The sequence below is a fragment of the Papaver somniferum genome, unplaced genomic scaffold (genome assembly GCF_003573695.1).
Source record: "Papaver somniferum cultivar HN1 unplaced genomic scaffold, ASM357369v1 unplaced-scaffold_128, whole genome shotgun sequence".
Classification (NCBI taxonomy): domain Eukaryota; kingdom Viridiplantae; phylum Streptophyta; class Magnoliopsida; order Ranunculales; family Papaveraceae; genus Papaver; species Papaver somniferum.
The window spans coordinates 12,398,362-12,420,801 of record NW_020621936.1 but is presented as its reverse complement, the minus strand read 5'-3'; the positions used below and the strand labels follow the sequence as shown (position 1 = coordinate 12,420,801).

General features: G+C 41.1%; 1 long non-coding RNA gene across 1 annotated transcript; it reads right to left on the bottom strand.

Moving 5' to 3' along the window:
- Nucleotides 1–15,686: 15,686 nt before the first annotated feature.
- Nucleotides 15,687–17,106, bottom strand: LOC113331820. Its single transcript, XR_003351216.1, has 3 exons — nt 16,893–17,106; nt 16,173–16,294; nt 15,687–15,921 (listed from the first exon to the last, which is right to left on the bottom strand). It is a non-coding gene; the product is annotated as an uncharacterized LOC113331820 (long non-coding RNA).
- Nucleotides 17,107–22,440: the final 5,334 nt, after the last annotated feature.

Genomic DNA, 22,440 nt, shown 5'->3' with positions numbered 1-22,440 from the left:
GTTCCAACTGTCAAGCGCCGCCGCATCAATTAGAAGTTTACAATATTGGTCACACTGGGGACTGGCAAGAGCCATACATCAGTTACCTTCGTGGCGGCATACTCCCCACCAACAAGAAGGATGCAGCCAAGGTAAAACAAAGGTCTGAGTTCCACGAAGGAATCTTATATCGTAAAAGCTCTAGAGGAAGTTTGCTACGATGTCTGGGTGAAGCAAAAATCCCAATCATGCTGAAAAGAATGCACGAAGGTGAGCATCAAGGGAAACGAAAATTGTTTCTTCAGATACACGAAAAATACTACTGGACAACCATGGAGGATGATGCAGCTATCTTCGTCCAGAGGTGCAAAAAATGCCAAATACACGGGAACCTTATCCATGTCCCGTCAATTCCCCTGTATTCGATAAGCAGTCTGTGGCCCTTCCACAACTGGGGACTCGACATCATTGGAAAGATCAACCCGCCGTCTTCAAAACACCACGAGTACATAATAACAACAACCGAATATTTCACTAAATGGGTCGAGACTATACCTTTACGAGGAACGAATGGATCCACAATCGCGACATTCATTAAGGAGTACATTGTCTGCCGGTTTGGCGTGCCTAAACATATCATCACCGACAATGGCACTCCTTTCGTAAATAAACAAGTACGGGAATTACTCGAAGAATACAGAATTAAACAAGTCTTCTCTACCGTGTACTACCCCCAAGGGAACGGGCAGGCTGAAAGCACCAACAAAACTCTGATCTGAATCCTCAGTCGGACCGTGCATGAAAATCCTCGAGCATGGCATGAGCAGCTGCCAATGGCGTTCTGGGCATACCGGACATCACCAAGAAGTTCCACCGGTGCCTCTCCCTACTCCCTTGCTTACGGCGCAGACGTCATCCTCCCAGCAGAAATTAAAATCCCATCGGCTAGGATTGCTGAAGCAAGTGGAGTTGGATGGGATGAAGCTGAAGCATTAAGCGCCAGAGTAGCAGAATTGGACACTATAGATTCCAGAAGGTCCAAGGCGGAAGAACATGCACGAGCAATACATGAATCGAGTCTCCAAAGCATATAACAAAGCCGTGAGGCCTCGGGTCTTTCAAGTAGGAGATTTGGTACTGAAGACTGCAAAACACGTTCAACAAGACGCGTCCGCGCCAAAATTCTCCGCGAAATGGGAAGGGCCCTACATAGTCACGAAATCGTACAATAGTGGGTACAACAAGGTCATCAAAGAAGATGGAGGAAAGCAGGAAGCAGTCATCAACGAAAAGTGGCTTAAGGCATACTATGCCTGACCGCGGCTCGCGCCCCTCCGTATCACAAACACGGATAACCAGGCATCTTTCCATTTCCTTTCCACATCTCGAATATCAAATTCCTTTCATTTTGTTTGATTGAAGTAAATCAATTAAATTCTTTTATTCTTTCAAAAGCAATATAAATAAAAAAAAAAAGCAAAACACGCTTAAAAAACCAGAAAGGAATCAAACATCTCTCAACTACATCACTCAGGCATCTTTCCATTTCCTTTCCACATCTCGAATATCAAATTCCTTTCATTTTTTTTTGATTGAAGTAAATCAATTAAATTCTCTTATTCTTTCAAAAGCAATACAAATAAATAAATAAAAAAAAAACACGCTTAAAAAAACAGAAAGGAATCAAACATCTCTCAACTACATCACTCAGAAAAGCCCGTCCAACAGATTGTAATCCCTTGAAAGCATCATCTTTAACCGGATTTGAAACCTTTCAGTCCTACTCTTTAAATTCCGATTGACTCTTCCACCTTCTGCGACTCCACGGCCAAAGCTTTCTCCTCTTCCATCATAGCTTTCATAGCAGGGACCACACCAGCGAGAATACCGGCTCTGTCGAATTTCACAATATCAAGGCGATGTCGCAACCAAATGACGTTGAACTCCAGAGATTCACAGGTAGACAACATATTCTCCCACTTTTGAATAGTTGATTCCATGATGGCACGGATAGACATACTCTCCATTTCGGCGACCATCGGCAAGAGACAATTCACTATGGAAACTAGAGCAGACGAACAATACTTCACCACGCTCCTGCTGGCAATGTGACCATATATCCTCCATATCTTCGTGTAAAGAGTCACGGATTCTTTCCGCACCAGGAACCCGCCGACGTTCCGGCAGTTGGAGGAAAGACACCTCATACGGGTCCCGAACGACAAACCTGCATTGGGATACTCATGACAAGAAATTCCTAAGTCGGCGTTCTCTAGATCTGCAGCGGTTTGCGGGATCAGGCCTGAAGGAAGAGGAGTGACTAAATCATCTTCATCAATAATGGTAACGCACGCTCCGATAGGATATCTCTACACATAATAAGATTTTTGTCATTTACCGGCAAACAAAGAAACATATGTTGATTAGTAAAAGCATACCGGTATAATCTTCTTGACCCGAATGACCCCGATTGGGGTACTGTTGCAAGAGCCAAGCCTCACGCGTTTGCCTGGAGAATCTAGTTTGCTCGAGGATGATTCACTTCTGATTGACATGATGAGGATAGGTGGACTCGACGAGAAGAAACCTTTGTTGTAAAACTGGGGAGACGATGCAACTTTACCGGGCATAAATACTGGGGAAACCCTAAAGAAGGAAATAGAAACGGAACGTGATTACATCATGATCGGGAAATCATCCTAAACGGATTCCCTCATCAAAACCTTAATAAAATCCGAACGAGACAGAGGGATGCGATAGTTTGGCGGCAGGATGAGGCAATAAATTAAAATTAGGAAAAAGGGCAACCGGTCCCGCGAAGACAAATTACAACGCCAAGACCGTCTGCTCCATGCTTGCCTCTCCAAGACTGCGTCATTCTATGCCAAGCCGTCCGCCATGCTTTGCCTTTCCAAGACGTCCGCACATGCTTTGCCTCTCCAAGCCGTCCGCGCATGCTTCGCCTTTCCAAGTCGTCCGCACATGCTTTGCCTTTCCAAGCCGTCTGCACATGTTTTGCCTCTCCAAGCGGTTCGCGCATGCTTTGCTTCTCCAAGCTTTCCGCGCTAATACCAACAAACTAGCCCAGCCAGCGTCACGAGTTTCCCTAACCCATCCAAGGAGTGCACAGCCAGATCAGACCAACAGTTCTCATCTCACCGCATCACGGTCTGCGTCACTAGCACAATTCACGCAAGGACGCCAACATGGAAAACACAAACTCTCTATACCTCTCGAAAAAGGTTAGTCAGACTTTCCTGACCATCTTATCACGACTTGTTGCTTCGATTTCTTGTCCCAGCCTGGCACCATCTTATTCTTGCCTCGCAACGATGCTCTCATTCCGAGCTAAGCAGGGGACTTAATGTTGATGGTGGTTTTTAGCCTAGGGTTAAAATCGAAAAATCTCACATCTGACATGATATCATCATGACCATTAGCACAATTATTGAATCGATCAGCATGCTTACGTAAGAATTACCAGGGTATCTTTTTTATTTTATGAGTCATGTTCCACGGCAGAACCCTTAACATTAATTGACATCACCTATGCAAAACCTAATTCTCATGCTACTGCGCCAAGGCATGCCAACCATGCCATCCACACCCTGTGCAAATAGCAAACCGTGCCAGCTACATATCCGCGCCAAGGCATGCCAACCATGCCAGCCACACCACTGTGCCAATGGAAAACCGTGTCAGCCACATCTCCGCGCCAAGGCATGCCAACCATGCCAGCCGCACCACTGTGCCAATGGCAAACCGTGCCAGCCACATCTTCGCGCCAAGGCATGCCAGCCATGCCAGCCGCACCACTGTGCCAATGGCAAACCGTTTCAGCCACATCTCCGCGCCATGGCATGCCAACCATACCAGCTGCACCACTGTGCCAATGGCAAACCGTGCCAGCCACATCTCCGCGCCAAGGCATGCAAACCATTCCAGCCGCACCGCTGTGGCAATGGAAAACCGTGCCAACAAAACATCTCCGCGCCAAGGCATGCCAACCATGCCAGCCGCACCACTGTTCCAATGGAAAACCGTGCCAGCCACATCTCCGCGCCAAGGCATGCCAACCATGCCAGCCGCACCACTGTGCCAATGGCAAACCGTGTCAGCCACATCTTCGCGCCAAGGCATGCCAACCATGCCAGCCACACCAGTGTGCCAATGACAAACCGTGTCAGCCACACCTCCGCGCCAAGGCATGCCAACTATGCTAGCTGCACCATGTGCCAAACGGCATGCCAAGCCCTTGGCCCCACCATGCCAAACGCACCTAGCCATGCTAGCCGCACCATGTGCCAAACAGCATGCCAAACCCTTGGCCCCACCATGCCAAACAGACCTAGCCATGCTAGCCGCACCATGTGCCAAACGGCATGCCAAGCCCTTGGCCCCACCATGCCAAACGCACCTAGACACACTAGCTGCACCATGTGCCAAACAGCATGCCAATCCCTTTGCCCCACCACACCAAACGGCGCCAAGGCATGCCATGCCAATGGCATGCCAACCTAGCCGCGCCACCATGCTGGCCTTCCCTATGCAGCTACCAAAACGAAGGTGTGCGACAATCAACGGTCGCCCTTCAATCCCAGGAGAAAATCCTAGCTATCCAAGGTTACCAGACGACGCATGGTAACCTTTGGACTGAAACCCTAGTTTGGCCACGCCAAACCGCGCCAAGGCATGCCAATGGCATGCCAACCTAGTCGCGCCACCATGCTGGCCTTCCCTATGCGGCTACCAAAACGAAGGCGTGCGACCATCAACGGTCGCCCTTCAATCCCAGGAGAAAATCCTATCCATCCTTAGGTTACCAGACGACGCATGGTAACCTTTGGCCTGAAACCCTAGTTTGGCCACACCAAACCGCGCCAATGGCATGCCAACCTAGCCGCGCCACCATGCTGGCCTTCCCTATGCGGCTACCAAAACGAAGGCGTGCGACAATCAACAGTCGCCCTTCAATCCCAGAAGCAAATCCTAGCCATCCAAGGTTACCAGACGACGCATGGTAACCTTTGGTCTGAAACCCTAGTTTGGCCACGCCAAACCGTGCCAAGGCATGCCATGCGGCGTTCCAACCTAGCCGCGCCACCATGCTGGCCTTCTCTATGCGGCTACCCAAATGAAGGCGTGCGGCAATCAACGGTCTCCCTTCAATCCCAGAAGAAAATCCTAGCCATCCAAGGTTACCAGACGACGCATGGTAACCTTTGGTCTGAAATCCTAGTTTGGCCACGCCAAACCGCGCCAAGGCATGCCATGCCAACGGCGTGCCAACCTAGCCGCGCCACCATGCTGTCCTTCTCTATGCGGCTACCAAAATGAAGGCGTGCGGCAATCAACGGTCGCCCTTCAATCCCAAAAGCAAATCCTAGCCATTCAAGGTTACCAGACGACGCATGGTAACCTTTGGCCCGAAACCCTAGTTTGGTGATGTGTTTTCAAAGTTGTTGAAGATAGTGATAAAAGGGTTGTTTTAAGACTTGTGAAGGCAATGAATTTTAGACTTAATAAAAATTTAAAAACAAAGAAAACTTATTACAAAATTGACTTCAAGATATTATAAAACAACCAAGACACTGATTTCACTATTACACATGAATAAATTATGGTAAACAATCCAAAACTCTAATTATCTTTTAAGACTCTTATTTCTTAATTCACAAATAATCTGGAAAATTCTCAAAAATTAATTGTATCCCTAAGCATAGATTATCTAAACAAAGCATAACCTATCTAATTGAATCACAACGAATGAAGAAAATTTTTGCAAACAATTAAAGTCTTGATAAGGTCAACTTTGGCTCTATCTACCTCTATACCCTTAGAAGATACGATATGCCCTAAGACAATTCCTGATCGAACCATGAAATGACATTTCTCACAATTAAGCACTAGATTCTTTTCCTTATACCTAGTCAACACTAATGACAAATGATGCAAGCACTCATCGAAAGACGAACCAAGCACTGGAAAATCATCCATAAAGACCTCTAAAACTTTTCTACCATATCGTAAAATATGTTCATCATGCAACGCTGAAAAGTCGCAGTGGCGTTACATAGCCCGAAAGGCATGCGTCTATACACAAAGGTACCAAAGGGACAAGTAAAAGTAGTTTTTTCTTAGTCTTCTGGGGCAATAACGATCTGATTGTATCCTGAGTAGCCATCTAGAAAACAGTAATGACTATGTCCAGCTAATCTCTCTAGCATTTGGTCGATAAAGGGAAGGGGAAAGTGGTCCTTCCTAATGACCTTGTTCAATTTCCTATAGTCAATACAAACACGCCAACCCGTGGTCACTCGGGTCTGGATTAACTCATTGTTATCATTCTGGACTACAGTAATACCGGATTTCTTGGGAACAACCTGAACGGGGTTGACCCACTTACTGTCTGAAATGGGGTAGATAATTCCTGCATCTAACAGCTTAAGAACCTCTTCGAACTACTTCTTTCATATTAGGGTTTAGTCTTCGTTGAATCTCCCTAGACGGTTTGGTATCTTCCTCTAGATATATCTGATGCATACAAACAGTAGGACTTATACCCTTAATGTCTGTTATGGTCCACCCTAAAGCTTCCTTGTTGTTTTGAAGGACGGTCACTAGCCTACTTTCCTGATCACTATCCAAGTTGGAAGCAACAATCACAGGTAAAGTCTCAGACGGGCCTAAAAACACATACTTCAGGGTATCTAGTAATGGTTTTAGGTCCAACTTAGGAGGCTCTTATAACGAAGGAACGAGGGTAGACTTAGAAACTGGTAGTGGTTCGAACTTAGGTTTCCATCAGTTACTAATGTCTAACAAAGGGGTTGAATCTAACAAAGCATTCACCTCATTAATCACATTATCATCATCGAAATCAATCCCAAAGTGAGCTAGGCATTTCTCTAATGGATCTTCTAACAAAGTGTTTGTTAATGACTCCTCAACTAATGTTCCTATCATGTTTACCTCTTCTATGCTCGAGTCATCTAGTTCAGAGGGTAACTTACTAATATGAAAGACGTTCAGCTCAATAGTCATATTACCAAAAGACAAGTTCATAATACCAGTTCGACAATTAATGATCGCATTGGATGTTGCTAAAAATGGGCGACCTAAAATCACTGGTATCTGGTTCTCTGGGTCAGGGACATGTTGGGTATCTAGGATAACAAAATCCACTGGATAAATAAACTTGTCGACCTCAATAAGAACATCATCGATCACACCACGAGGAATTTTAACAGACCTATCAGCTAACTGAAGTGTCATCTGGGTAGGTTTCATATCACCAAGTCCTATCTTGAGGTACACATGGTATGGAAGTAAATTCACACTGGCTCCTAAATCAAGCAAAGCTTTCTCAACACGGTATTTACCTATTGTGCAAGAAATGGTAGGGGACCCTGGGTCTTTATACTTAGGAGTAGTGGTATTCTGAATAATGGAACTCACGTGACTATCTAGGAAGGCTTTCTTTTGGACACTAAGCTTACGCTTTCGTGTACACAAGTCCTTAAGAAACTTAGCATAAGCGGGAATCTGCTTAATCACATCCAACAATGGTAGGTTGATAGTAACCTGTTTAAAAACCTCCAATATATCATTAAAGTTCGACTCGCTCTTAGTTGGAACTAGCAGCTGGGGAAACGGGGCTCTGGGAACAAAGCCGAGCTCAGCAGGACCCTCATTGGTCTTTTTAGAGACTCTATCAGTCTCCTCATTTTCTGGCTCAGAAGGGTGAACTACAGCATGTTCACTATCAGGCATGTCAACCTTATTGTCAACTTTCTTTCCACTCCTAAGGGTTGTAATAGAGTTCACATGATTGTACGATTTCTCTGCTTTAGGATTGGGTTGAGTTTGACTAGGAAACTTACCTTTTTCCCTCAAAGATTCATTTATCTGACTAACCTGGTTTTTTAACTCAGAAATAGCTTGGGAGTTGGCATAACCTATATTTTTACTTTCTTCTATCCCTTGAGCAACCATTGGGTTGATCTTATCAGAGTTTTTAATAAACGAGGCTAGAGTGTCTTCTAAACTTGTGATCTTTTTATCCGAAGGGTTCTGAAACTGGGGTTGACCTGAAGAGTTCTTAGCATAACCAAAACCTGGGGGAGGCTAAGAATTAATAGACTGACCTTGATTCTGGCCCTTAGACCAAGAAAAATTAGGATGGTTTCTCCAACCAGGGTTGTAGGTTTCTGGGTATGGGTCAAACTTCTGACGGTTCTCAAACCTAGCATTGTTATAGACATCATGGGCTTGTTCTTCACTAACATGACCTTCCCAAAATTAGTTATTGGGCTCTACTCCACAACTAGAGACTTGAGCGGCTCTAATCCTATCATCAGGTTCAACAAGAGACCTATAATTAGGTTGATTCAATTCCAAAGCTTCTAACCTTCTATACAAAGCAGCAAACTTATCATTTGACTCGAAGCTTGTATCTACCACATTGGTGCTACTTCTATTGACCAAGAGTCTTTTAGGGGGTTCAACAGAAGACTCCCACTGTTGGGATTTTTCAGCGATAGCTCCTAAGAAGGTAAAAGCATCATCAACATTTTTACTAGTGAACTCACCAGCGCACATAGACTCGACCATGGATTTGGTCGAATAGTCTAAACCATTATAAATAATATCTACAAGTTTCATCTTATCAAATCCATGGTGAGGACACTGGGATAGAAGATCATTGAATCTCTCTAAAAACCTATAAAGAGACTCTCCCTCTTGTTGCACACTAGCACTAATTTTCTGTCTAACAGCTGCAGTTTTATGCTTAGGGTAGAATTTCATATAAAAAGCAGCAATAAGTTCCTGCCATGTTTCAATGGATTCAGATGGTAGGTTGTTCATCCAGTTCTTGGCTTTATCTCTCAAGGAAAATGGAAACATCTTAAGTTTCAAGACTTCATCAGTAAGGTCTTTTATTCTAATTGTCCCACAAATTTCCTCAAAGTCCCTAATATGAAAATAAGGGTTCTCATCATCTTTCCCTAAGAATATAGGGATCATCTGAAGAATACTAGGTTTTATCTCGAAATTAGCCATAGTGGCTGGCAATTTAATGCAAGAGGCTCGGGTAGACCTAGTAGGGAACATGTAATCTTTCAAAGTTGCCATCGCTGGCACAACAGAAGTACTAGGGGTACCTTCCTCACGAAGAGACAGATTTTCAAAACTGAAGTTTCCAAAAACGGGGCTCTCAAAAGAAGAGTCTTCGAGCTCATCGCCTTCACAAGAAGAACTACTAGGTTTATCACTAATCAAACGACCTAGAGTGTTTCTTTTCCAAGCCCGCTCTCTGATAACCTCGGGCATAGACTAGAAAAACAAAAGAAAAATAAAAGTCCTAAAAGGAAGGGAAGTTTTATGCAAACACAAACAAGGCTGACTCCACCACAGCAAACCTACTGATTTCTAGCAAACAAAAAGCATGATGGCTCCACTTAGACTGTTTCTAGACCAGCTTCTAATCCTTCGAATGGGAATTCGTTACAATTTGAGCAAACCCCTCTGGAATCAATCCGAGTCAAAGTAAGTTGAATAGAGGCGAGGGAAGCTGCGTAAAGCTTTGATACCCAAGGCCTCACCGCATTCCAAGGCGACGCAGTCACGCATTCAACTCACGGAAACCATCATGAACTTTGAAGTATGCTCAAAAGAGTAACCAATATTTTTCGAACGACTTTCCTATTAAGATCGTTACCCTATAGGTCTCGTTCTATTCCAAATTTTAGGTTTAGGTTCGCGTTTGGTTTTGTATTCCTAAGGCGGTCAAGAAGAGAACGGTGATGAAATCCGAACCCTTATCTTGTATGGCCAGTCCTTGCCCTTTACTAGGAAATTAAAGCAGCCGTTTTCAAGTCCTCGGCATATATGCAAACGAAGGAATACAGTAACTCGCTGACAGGGGATTCGCGAGTGTTTCGACAAACTTACCTCCCGTTCCAGACGGGGGATGAACCGCTGAAGTCGACTCGGGCCACAACTCCAATGCCGTGTACGAACCCGAGGGGCCGAGGTGATATCGTAATCACCGTCCTTCTCTGCAAACAGTTTAATATTTAATACTACCCTTCCGTAGGGTTTAAAAATAAAAGAATGTCCAAATGTCCAAGTCCAAAGTCCAAAAGAAAAGGAAAGTCTAACAAAAAATAATAAAAAAATAAAATGAAATGTCTATCTTTTTTCTCTCTCTTTTTTTAATAAAAACAAAAAAAAAATTCTTCTTTCGCTCCTTTCGCTTTGTCTTTTACTCCAAGTCTTTAAGTATTCACCAAAGCTTTGGCAAAATTTTCTTTCGCTCCCAATTCCAAAATCTGTAAGGAAAAGACAAAAACCCAAAAACGTAAAGAAGAACAAATAAAAACCTAAAAAAATCTAAAAACTCTAGCCTAAAGACAAGTCCGCGTCGGCGGCGCCAAAAATTTGATGTGTTTTCAAAGTTGTTGAAGATAGTGATAAAAGGGTTGTTTTAAGACTTGTGAAAGCAATGAATTTTAGACTTAATAAAAATTTAAAAACAAAGAAAACTTATTACAAAATTGACTTCAAGATATTATGAAACAACCAAGACACTGATTTCACTATTACACATGAATAAATTATGGTAAACAATCCAAAACTCTAATTATATTTTAAGAATCTTATTTCTTAATTCACAAATAATCTGGAAAATTCTCAAAAATTAATTGTATCCCTAAGCATAGATTATCTAAACAAAGCATAACCTATCTAATTGAATCACAACGAATGAAGAAATTTTTTGCAAACAATTAAAAACTCTGCAAAAGCAGTGATTGAGTGAATTATAAATTATAAATTAGAGGAAATAAATGATTACCAATTATTCATGCGTAAATAGCTTCCTCACTGCCTTGGTTGTGGGAGAAATTAGCCTCTCATCATGTTGGAAACACGCTCAAAAGTTGATTTCATTTATGCTCAAAGATGGGTTTACAAATGATGAAAAGGGAGAAATAATTCAAAACCGGGTTTGTAACAATTATATTTGTTACAAACCAAAGAACTACGACCCTCGGCTGTCACTGTAACAAATAAGACTGTCCTGCGACAGTCGCTGAAACTGTAGCAAAATAAGACTGCTCAGTGTGGGTCTTATGTTCTTCGTGTTCTTGGTGCAGCAGCAACAATGGAGGTTTCTGAAACTCTGATTTTTCGTCTCTGTTGTGTTCTCTTTCTCTCCCAAAACTCTCGACCCCCTTACATGATACCTTGTGAACATATTTATACGTGATTGCGACATTGAATCTCCTCCATTAACTCCAAATAATCTTCATTTACTCGGGTTATGTTCTTTTCATTTTTATCACTGATATTGATTTTCATGCGTTCTGAAGCTTCCATATTGCCATATTTAACTTCTTCACACTCCAAATAGTGGTTAGGTTCTTCCAAACACGAGCATCACACGTCTAACTCGTTGTAATCCCGTGGATATCTTCTTCCGTGTACGTGCTTCCCTGTTTTCTTCTCACGGATTTTTCAGCCAAATTTGATTGAAACAAACACTCATACCAGCTTTGTTATGACATATCACGTCTACCCATTAAGTTTCAGCCCTTTAGTCTACCCAGAACTCCTTCAAGAATCGATCGAAAGTTACACAGTTGAGAATAAAATTTTCCCGCCAAAACGAACTTTTGAAATGTTGAAGATGGTGTCCCCCTAACCAAACTGGGGGTGCGAATAGCAGGTGCCCAACTGAGGTGCCCCTTATCCAAATTGAGGGTGCCTTTAGTACTTTTCTCCGGGAGTCCAAATAGTACTTTTTGAGCAACTTTTTCTACAAAAGTGTATTTCTCCAAAAACACCTACAAACACACAAAGCATCAAAATTAGTACAAAAATCGAGCACTAACACTAAAGACATTGAGTACAATTTAGACACAAAAATGTGTCTGTCATTTGGCCACGCCAAACCGCGCCAATGGCATGCCAACCTAGCCGCGCCACCATGCTGGCCTTCCCTATGCGGCTACCAAAACGAAGGCGTGCAACAATCAACGGTTACCCTTCAATCCCAGGAGAAAATCATAGCCATCCAAGGTTACCAGACGACGCATGGTAACCTTTGGCCTGAAACCCTAGTTTGGCCACACCAAGACCCGCCAAGGCATGCCATGCTAATGGAATGCCAACCTAACCGCGCCACCATGCTGGCCTTCCCTATGCGGCTACCAAAACGAAGACGTGCGATAATAAACGGTCGCCCTTCAATCCCAAGAGAAAATCCTAGCCATCCAAGGTTACCAGACAATGCATGTTAACCTTTGGCCCGAAACCCTAGTTTGGCCACGCCAAACCGCTCCAAGGCATGCCAACCTAGCCGCGCCACCATGCTGGCCTTCCCTATGCGGCTACCAAAATGAAGGCGTGCGACAATCAACGGTCTCCCTTCAATCCCAGGAGCAAATCCTAGCCGTCCAATGTTACCAGACGACGCATGGTAATCTTTGTCCTGAAACCCTAGCTTGGCCACGCCAAACCGCGCCACCATGCTGGCCTTCCCTATGCGTCTACAAAAACGAAGGCATGCGATAATCAACGGTCGCCATTCAATCCCATGAGCAAATCCTATCCATCCAAGGTTACCAGACGACGCATGGTAACCTTTGTCCTGAAACCCTAGTTTGGCCACGCCAAACCGCGCCATGGCATGCCAACATAGCCGCGCCACCATGCTGGCCTTCCCTATGCGGCTACCAAAACGAAGGCGTGGGACAATCAACGGTCGCCCTTCAATCTCAGGAAAAAATCCTAGCCGTCCAAGGTTACCAGACAATGCATGGTAACCTTTGACCCGAAACCCTAGTTTGGCCACGCCAAATCGCGCCAAGGCATGCCATGCCAACCTAGCCGCGCCACCATGCTGGCCTTACCTATGAGGCCACCAAAAACGAAAGCGTGCAATTATCAACGGTTACCTTTCTTCTTAAGATGCAAAATTTCGACCGTCGAAGGTCACCAAGCCAGCAAGTCTCCCAAGCTCGGCTTGCCATACAACAACAATATGCTACATTTTTTCCACGAAAACATTCGAGACATCAACACATATCACAAACTGGGGGATCCTCTTTGGGTTTGGCGGTTTACAGCGTGCGGCGTACACTACGCCCGTCAAAATGAAGTGTCATAAGGATGAGGCGGTTAGTAAATACAGGGAGTAATGGTGAAACACTCTTTTTTATGGAACATCAATTGACGAGCACGAAAGTGAGACACATTTTCACCCATAAATACATTAGTTGGGACTCATTTTATCACTAATAAACTTGTTTGTAGGTGTTTTTGTGAAATAAGCTCTTGTGGAAAATGTTGCTCGAAAAGTTGTTAAAAGCACCCCCGGAGGACACATGTTATTCGGACTCTCATTATTGGTTAAGGGGAACCTCAATTACTAAGGGGCATCTCATTGATAAGGGGCACCTTCTTTACTATTTACACCCTTGGCTATTCGCACCCCATCTCTGTTAAGGGGCAGCCATCTTCTTTCCCCATTTGAATCTGGTTTTTGGCGAGAAAATGGCAGCAAATATTAGGGTTCGATTTTTGGTGGCAATTAAAGAAGATTCAATCGTTGGATTCAGTTTTGTTGGACCTGTTAGCAGTAAACAGGCTTGGTGTAGTTATTATATTCGAAAGAATTGGGCTGGATATCCGTGTGAAGCGAAACAGAGTGTGGAAAAGATATCGAGTTTCGGGAAGTGATTACAAGAGATCTTCTCGAGATTTTCTTTCTGTTTTCGTTGGAGAATGACTTATTCTTACCAAACAGGAATAGTAAGTGCGTTGTAATTAAGAAAATCAAGGAGTTACACGGAGTTTTGATAATGCAGGGAACTGCATTCAAGAGGAAGATTATCACGGAATATTTGATGATACGTATTGCATGGGAGAAGATTTTATTCTTTACTCAACAAAATTCTACCCTATCAAGCCAAGATAAACAAGGATATTCTGCACGTCATTCACAACTGCATTTGAGAAAGAAAATATTTTCTTTATTACCGAATAAAGGAAGATTATTGGGAGTTAATGAGCGAGATTTTTTGTTGCTGTGGTATATATATATAGGATGATGAGATGTCAGTGTGGGATATAGAGTGATTGGGGGAGGCTACAGAGTCGAGAGAATAGCTGCAGAGAAATCTGCAGCAGCAGCAGAAAAACAGTGAAGAACAAAGAACATTGACCCACACAAGCAGTCGTTTATGCTACATTGAATACGACAATCGCAAGACAGTCTTATATGCTACAGTGGTAACGACCCACAGCCGAGGGTCATAGTTCTCTGGTTTGTAACAAATATAATTGTTACCAACCCGGTTTTGAATTATTTCTCCCTTTTCATCATTTGTAAACACCCTTTGAGCAATAATAATGAGTTTTGAGCGTGTTTCCAACAACATGATGAGCTAGACCCCATCACTGGGACAATGGAGGAAGTCGTACTTCATCCTTGGGTGAATTTGTTTTATTTTCTATTTGAATTTTGCACTTAATTAAAATAGAATTATGATTTGAAAAAAATAGTTATTATTTTATTATATGGGTCATGCTTGCTTAGATGTTTGATGTCCCATGCTTACGATTTATAATTAATGTTTGGAGAATCTACCTTGGCAAGAATAAGAGTCGATGTTGTTTTATTTGTCGAGCGATAATTGTTTGAAAATGAACAATTGAACCTATTGATATGAGTTTGGCCGAATCCTAGACCCAATAACTCTCTATTTTATTCCTTTAAAATTAATCTTAACAAGTCTTAGAGTTCGAATCTTTACTACTACAACAACCACATCAAAAATCCGAATCATCAATTACATGCGTTAACGGTTACCACATCCTCCCATTTACTCACCCATTCTCCATTCCTTAATGAGACCAGAGTATGTTACACCTCGACTTGTATAAATAGGTTTTACCTATTTCCACCGAACAACAAGTTCAGTCAGGAGCATACAACACTCAGAAAACATTTGCTAGCTTTCGATTTTGTTAGCTTCCCACTTTCTGATATAAGTCGTAGAAAACAACTACTCTTAAAGAAATCAAATATTCTGGTCTCATCACTTTCCTTGCTTCCGTCCCCAAAACCAACCCATTCTCCTTCACTTTGTGACCGAGTCAAGTCTGGAACAACCATTTCTTGGTTTAGGCCGGACTTGTACAGATTTCTCTCTCGAATCTAAAGTACTCCCGTGCAGTACATTTTTTAGGGTTTAAATTCGTTTCTCACCCACACACCCGATGTAACACCCCAAAATTCGGATAATGGATTTAACCAGAATTCGGATAATGGATAATAGCGTTTCTGACCATCTGAGTTGTCGAGGCTCCACAAACTTCGTTAAAAGTCGTAATTATGATCTTGACCCCAATTTAGAAAGTATAAAGAACCAGATTTCAAGTGCATTTTAAAAATCCAGATTCGGAGTTCATTTGGTCAGTCAACAGTGTAGGCAAAGTAGGTCGCAGAACTGCCTACCTACAAATTTCAGAATTATTGTAATCTACCTCAAGGGCCACATCTCCTAAACAAAGAATCGAAACACAAAGAACTTTGAACCCATCTTAGATAAGATATATATAGACATTTTCCAAAAGAAACTATGGTCTAATCCCTTTCCAATTGGTGCCAGTTATCAAGGGAAAAAGACTGCAGAAACTGACATTAAAACAAAACGTTTTCAACATTTATTTCAATCTAATTCTCAAATGAAAAACATCCATACTTAAGTACTTTCAAATGTCAGTAAAGAAACTTCTAAGAATATAAAAATATGCTCAAGTATCCAACATCTATCACAGGTGAAACATCCAAGCAAATACATAGGAAACAAGCCAAGGATAATGCACTCTTTAAACTATGAAACTTCTACTTGCTTCGCCCTTCGATAAAATCTGCAAAATCGTCAATTGGGGTGAGATGACGGCTCAATAGCTTACGTTCCCATCCTCAAAGAGAAACGGAAAATCTCAAAAAGCACAAGAAAATATAAGGATTAAATATAAATAAGCGACGATAGAACTTCAAATCACAAACGGTACATTCAACAATAACTTCACAAAACCATTGAAGTTTCGACAAATCAAGTCACTTAGATTTCGACACATTGAGTCCACGACACAAAAACCTTGGTTCGTACACCCACCTATCGTTTCTCGGCACGGACAGCCGCCATCGATGGTCGGGAAGCTGCGTTCCCATGGGGATCATTACCCATTTCTCTATGTCGGGGATCATTACCTGGCGCAAGATGGAACTACGTTCCAACTAACGGAAGACATGAACTCAATCAGTTTTCTGAATAAATCTTCTTACATTCACATCAAGTGTGGTTCATTCACAAAAGGGACTCAACTGACTATGTTTATCAAAACATACAGACAAGAAAGGCATTCCTCGACAAGAACACCTCTATGCATATGGAGTTCATTTCCATTTTTCTAAAATCAGCAAACTTTATAGTTGAAATCGACATTCCCGTGCATCAAAAAAGCAAGCAATCCATTATTATAAACTGACAAGTACAAGGGTTAAGTTAACAACGAAATCTACAAACTCAAGATAAAAGAATTGCAGTCTAATAAGCATTTTCACAAGCACTTTCAGTTCTAAAAGGGAACATTGAAAACAATCATTTGAAACCCTATTTTTATTTCACAAAACCAAACAATCATTTCAACCAGGCATTTCCTTCACAAAACCAAACATCCTCATTTCATAATTCATGAAAACAAGCCATTAGTTCAAATCGAATGGAGCAATTCAAAAATAAACACAAAAGAAATCAGGGATTTAAATCTTAATTTGGAAGAAACAAATCATATAATTAAGAAAAAATCCCAAAGAAGATGAGTAATAAACCTACGTCAAATTAGCATGCACCTAGATGTCTTCCCATTAGAATTCTTCTCATGCCCTAACTTCAACTCTTAAAAAATCTCTGATATATAATTCCTATGTTTTTAAGTTCAATTCCCATCTTTTCATTTTCCAAAAGTAATAAAACCTATTTTTCTCCCATTAATGAAATCCTAAATTACTTTTGTTGTGTGAACACGTCTTTAAGGATGGCCCACCATTTCCGGAACATTCTAATAAACACTGGATTTATTTCTGTGCCAAGGATTAACCGCCTAAAAACTAGATAAGCATTGTGAGCTTATAGTTTAAATTGTAAACACGTGTATGCTTGTTTAAATTACCTACTTAATGGCTCTGGCTATAAATAGACGAGTGGTCTCCCCACTTTGAAATGTAACAGAACTTAAGAAGAAGTAATAAACTCCTTTCACTTCATTTCTCTTTTAAAGATAGTGGTCCGTCCATGCAGTACTATCTATGTATGTAGTACTTTATGCTAAGTTAGTTAATTAGCTGAGCAGCATCTTATCATTACATAAAACGTTATCGGCACGAATTGTTCTGTGGTACTCAGGCATAGGACGGACGATACGAAAAAGAATAATTCTCTTCAACTCTTGCATATTTAATTTAACTATTGTTGAATAGTTCTATGCATAAGTTTTTGTAGTGTCTAACTTTGTTTTCTATTTTGATTAGGATTTGTTAAAGAGAAAATTAGACATCTTACCGTATTATATGTTCTAGTTGGAGCACAGGAAATTACACGATATATGAGGAGATATCCAAATAGGTACGTATTAGCAACGACTCATATTTGTGACATTATTCGATTTCCGAATTTAGCCAAATATTTGAATTTGTAGCATTTTGCTATTTTCCTCTTTAGCCGACCAACGGAAGATTTTTCCGCGTCCTTTTGCATAGCGTAAAAAATAAAATTACCTTTGTTGGTACACCAATGAGTTTTATGGTGTTAAGGGTTTTAATATCGGCAGAGCAAGGAATTGTTGCATCCTTGGGATAGCAGAACTTTATTCCTTCGCTATAGTAATCTCCAGAATTCAAAGTAGTTCCGCCTAAGGAGTGGAATGCGATGAAAAATGGACACCAGGTTAACATGGTTAGCCAGTCTCTATCAGCGGTGTTTGAAATGACCTGCAATTGATATCGAGACAGTTTCTTTTAAGAAATGTGTTCATATTTCGACTTTGATAAATTAATATTTCGTCGAGCCTAATAGACGAAATTGGAGATTTGTCGGTATTATGTTAGAACCATTTCACCATTGGTTTTTGTGGTAAATTTTTCGGCTTGATTTTAGAGAATATATATGCACCGTATAAAATGTTGTGGTGAGCAATAAGGAGAGCGGCATATTTTGCGCCCTTATGTGTTTTCGCGAGCTTTACGGCATGCATGATATGCACCTATTATATGCATCGGCGATCTTTAGAACCTAGTGCTTAATTTGCACTTTGTATATGTTGTGTCAACAACACCGAGTGCTGCAAATGTTAATTGCGCCTCGTAGATATACAAACGTCGAGCGATAATGAGTGTTGCATTTTTGTAAATGATATTTAGAGTTAATATCATGTCTTCTCGTCGCCTGAGCTATTACCTAAAATCCTGAATTTGGTAAATTAAATTTGCAGCAGTACCTATGCAAATAACTTTATCTTTGGCGAAGAAGGAAAATACAATTGTGGTAGGCATATTTAAAAATGAAAAGCACAATAGTTCTAGGGTTTAAGTACCTGATGAGCCCCGTTCCACCAGAAGTGGAAAAATACGAGACGATAGCATAATGATTGGTTTGATTAAGCCATCTTTGAGCCTGGAAGAGCTCTGCTATCGCTGTGACATAAAAGACACGATACGCGCATTTCAAATGTCGTTCATTGTTGTTGATCTCTATCGGTCGTCTTGGCAGGACTGATACTGATATTGAGATAGTGTTTATGGTCACAGAATTCGTTTACAGTTTACTGTTAATTTTACATGGCAATGTAAATTCTTAAAATTATCCCAACTGGACAGTAAACGAGAGAGGAAACCTGATCAGTTACCTCTCCTGGGTTGCATGTTATTATTGTTTTCTGCACCCAGTTGCTCCCTTGATAGGTTGATTCATGCATAACTGAATGTTATGTTAATGAGACATCCCGCCTAAGGATCAGGGGGAGAATCGTCGATGACATTGGTTAAATCCAATTGTGTCTCATCTAAATTCTCACACCGAGAAATGACTGAGGTGTTAGAGACTACTCTGTTGCTAGATTTAGCAAGAGTGCGCTTGCTTGATTCGCCGTAAGAAAGTCCTTGCAAGGCATGCCATAAAATCGCAACGATTGTTTCGTCTGAGAATATGCTTATAAGCATAGACGAAAACCTCTTATATGAGGTATGCCAATCTAATCAGATAACGTCCATATCCTTTTTGAGTTATGAGCTGATAACTCCTGAGGAGGAGCATATCCATGAAATTTGTGTTAATATCTTAAGGCGGAGAATATCCGCATGTTAAGATTTGGTACCAAATGGATTAGAATATCCTCGTACTCTAGAGAATTATGTGAGATCGTTATTAACTGATTGTTAACTGGTCGTCGATAATACTCAGAGTAGCTACTGGAATCATTGTGGATATCCCCCCATTTGCAAAGGAATTATCGACAAAGTTTATATGATCGGAAGATATGAACCTCGGTTCATATTGAAGTGTTTTTCTCCCTTGTGTACGCTTTCGAGACCTTGGTCTTAGCATCAGTGAAAATTTGATGCTTTTATGAAGGCCTAGTGAGAAAATGAAGGTCGCTTGTTGTATAGCGCCAACCCTTGACAGTGAGTTTCCTCTGATACTAACCAGGTTGATGGAAGTATGGTCTGGTAGTCATACGTGACTCGACATATCAACTGGGTGGTAACTGTGTATCTATACTCATATAGATATTAAATGAAACTCTTGTTTGTCATCCGTTGATGTTGTATCATCCTAGTAATGCTTTGTCCATTGATGGTGAGCACATTTGATGCTCTTGTGCACTTTGAACTTATTACTCATGTAACCATTGTCATGTTTTTCTGTTTGAGACGTGTTATATTCCACTGCTGTTACTACTCTATTACAAGATTTGCAAATTTTATGAGAAAGTCTTCCCACCGTTTGGGGGAGGAAAGGCTATCGCCTAAAAAATGATGTGAAGTATCCCGGTTTATACAAAGATAAACCAGGATGTATCTCATCTTGATGTTTTCATCAATGAAAGACATGCCGAATATTTGACATCTTCGGAGATTGCAAATCAAATTGCTTCCTTGAGAAGCTGTAAATGTAGTAGCAAGTGTGTCACTTAGAACACACCTTGAGCGTAGATGACTAGTTGACTCGAAATATTCTGCACCTCTTAAAAGGAAGAGCCAGTCACAGTCATTGAAATATAGTGCTATCAAAGAGACTATCAGTGGAAGATCTAATTTCTCTGAGTATAGTTCTCCTAATAGGAGAATGTCTCTGCAAAGGCTGTGAAACCTCAAAATGAGAGAATTTCCATAAGGCACACACGCAATAGAGAAATTTTTTATCGTAATCCAATGATTGTTGATGACATAGTCAAAGTATCCACTGATACTACCGTAGGTGTTGTTGGTTTTCAACCACTCTCTATGGGAACGTCATCAAAGGTATGATTGGTTAAACCAAGAGAAATCGAAGCAGAATAATAGCTTTCTTGCAAAAAGTATAACATTGGTACTGCAGCCCGAACACTCGATAATATGAGCCACTCTTAGCCGCAGGTGGGTGTTTGCAGTTCCGACTTTCGATAATGTAACCCTTAGTGGCTACAGGTGGGTGTGTGTGCATGGTGAGAAAAGTAAAGTCAATTAATGGCACAAAGTCTTTCACAGAGACATGAGATGGATTTCTTTGAGCATATTCCATGTTATGGATGAAGCTACCTCTTTGGTATTTGTCTGGCAGTCCTTAAGGACTCGACGTGCATCCAAAAGATGTGGTTACTGCAGATTTGTATGAAAAAATAGATACAAAAAAACTGTATACAAATTCCTGAAGGTTTTCACCTATCAGTAGAATTACCATGTCATATACGTTCGCTCAATAAGGACGAAAATGGTCAATCGTCTGAGTGAATGCTTATATTATCCCGGGATATGTGAACCATCTTATATGCTCATATATTGTGCATTTACTAGATTTTATAAATACAACATCTACTTTATTGGAACTCCTGAAGAATTCTCCAAAGCACAAAAATGCTTAAAGCAGGAGTTCGAGATGGAAAATCTCGGTAAAACAAGGGCTCAATTTGACTGAGCATTGTAGATAGAAGTCCTTCAATTTCGTCAACCATAAAGGTTTATACATGTTTAAATGGATAAGCTAATCATTCGATCTCTTATTTTTTTAAGATTGATCAGCTTACATCTCAAACAAGGAGATGTATCACTCTGTGGTTTGTATTACACAAAAGATGTTTAAACTAATGGTACATTAACTGAGATATGTTATAGGTACCTGATATTGGGTTTGTAGTAAACATGTAAGTCTGGTTCTATCCAACACCAATATCTAGACATTGGTCCGAAGAAAACCCCTTCATCTTCGTGGTACCATTAAGCTTGATCTTTCACATAAAAGATCGCTAGATGTCTCCCACAGAGAAAAGCTAATCAGACTGTTCAAGTTTTGATTTTTGAAAGGTTTGTTAAAGCAGCTAAAACATTTTTCTAGATAATAGTCTGGTAGTAGAGGATACTTGTTCATCCTCCGATCAATTATGATTTTTCAGACAAAGCTAGAGGAGAATAAAAAGCTGATACAATCAGAAGATCGTTAAGAAATTGCACAAAGGAAGATCAGACCGATTTAACTAAAGAAAGCTAAAACTACTGAAGACATTAGAAGATGATTCGTGATCCCTATGCGATACTATCAAACAGAATGATGAAATGAGACAGTTACTCATCAGGGGGAGTAAATCCATGGAAGACTATGGATATGGGAACATTGGACATTACGTCGTGTACTCTTTTTCCTTAATCAAGGTTTTGTCCCACTGGGTTTTCCTTATCAAGGTTTTAATGAGGCATGCGGGTCCAGTGATATCCGAAGTTCAACATGTTGTACTCTTTTTCCTTCGTCTTGGTTTTTTGTCCCTCTGGGTTTTTTCGGACAAGGTTTTAATGAGGCAACATCTGCGGGTCCAACACTATTCTGAGGATTCATATTTTCCTACGTTCAGGTTTTTGTCCCAATGGATTTTTCTAATGAGGTTTTTAATGAGATAACAATCTTAGAATGGTGACCATCATCTAAACAGATTATATCCATAGATTTTCCTAGCAGAACCAGCGACTAGAAAGTCACATTATATTTTGGTTCAGGTTTTTGCCACACGCGGTTTTTCCTGACAAGATTTTAACGAAGCAAAATCAGCAGCGTCATCAACATCGTTGTATGCACCCTGCAGTTCAGATTTTTCCCTAGTGGTTTTTCTGACACAGTTTTATAAAGGAGGAGATTCATT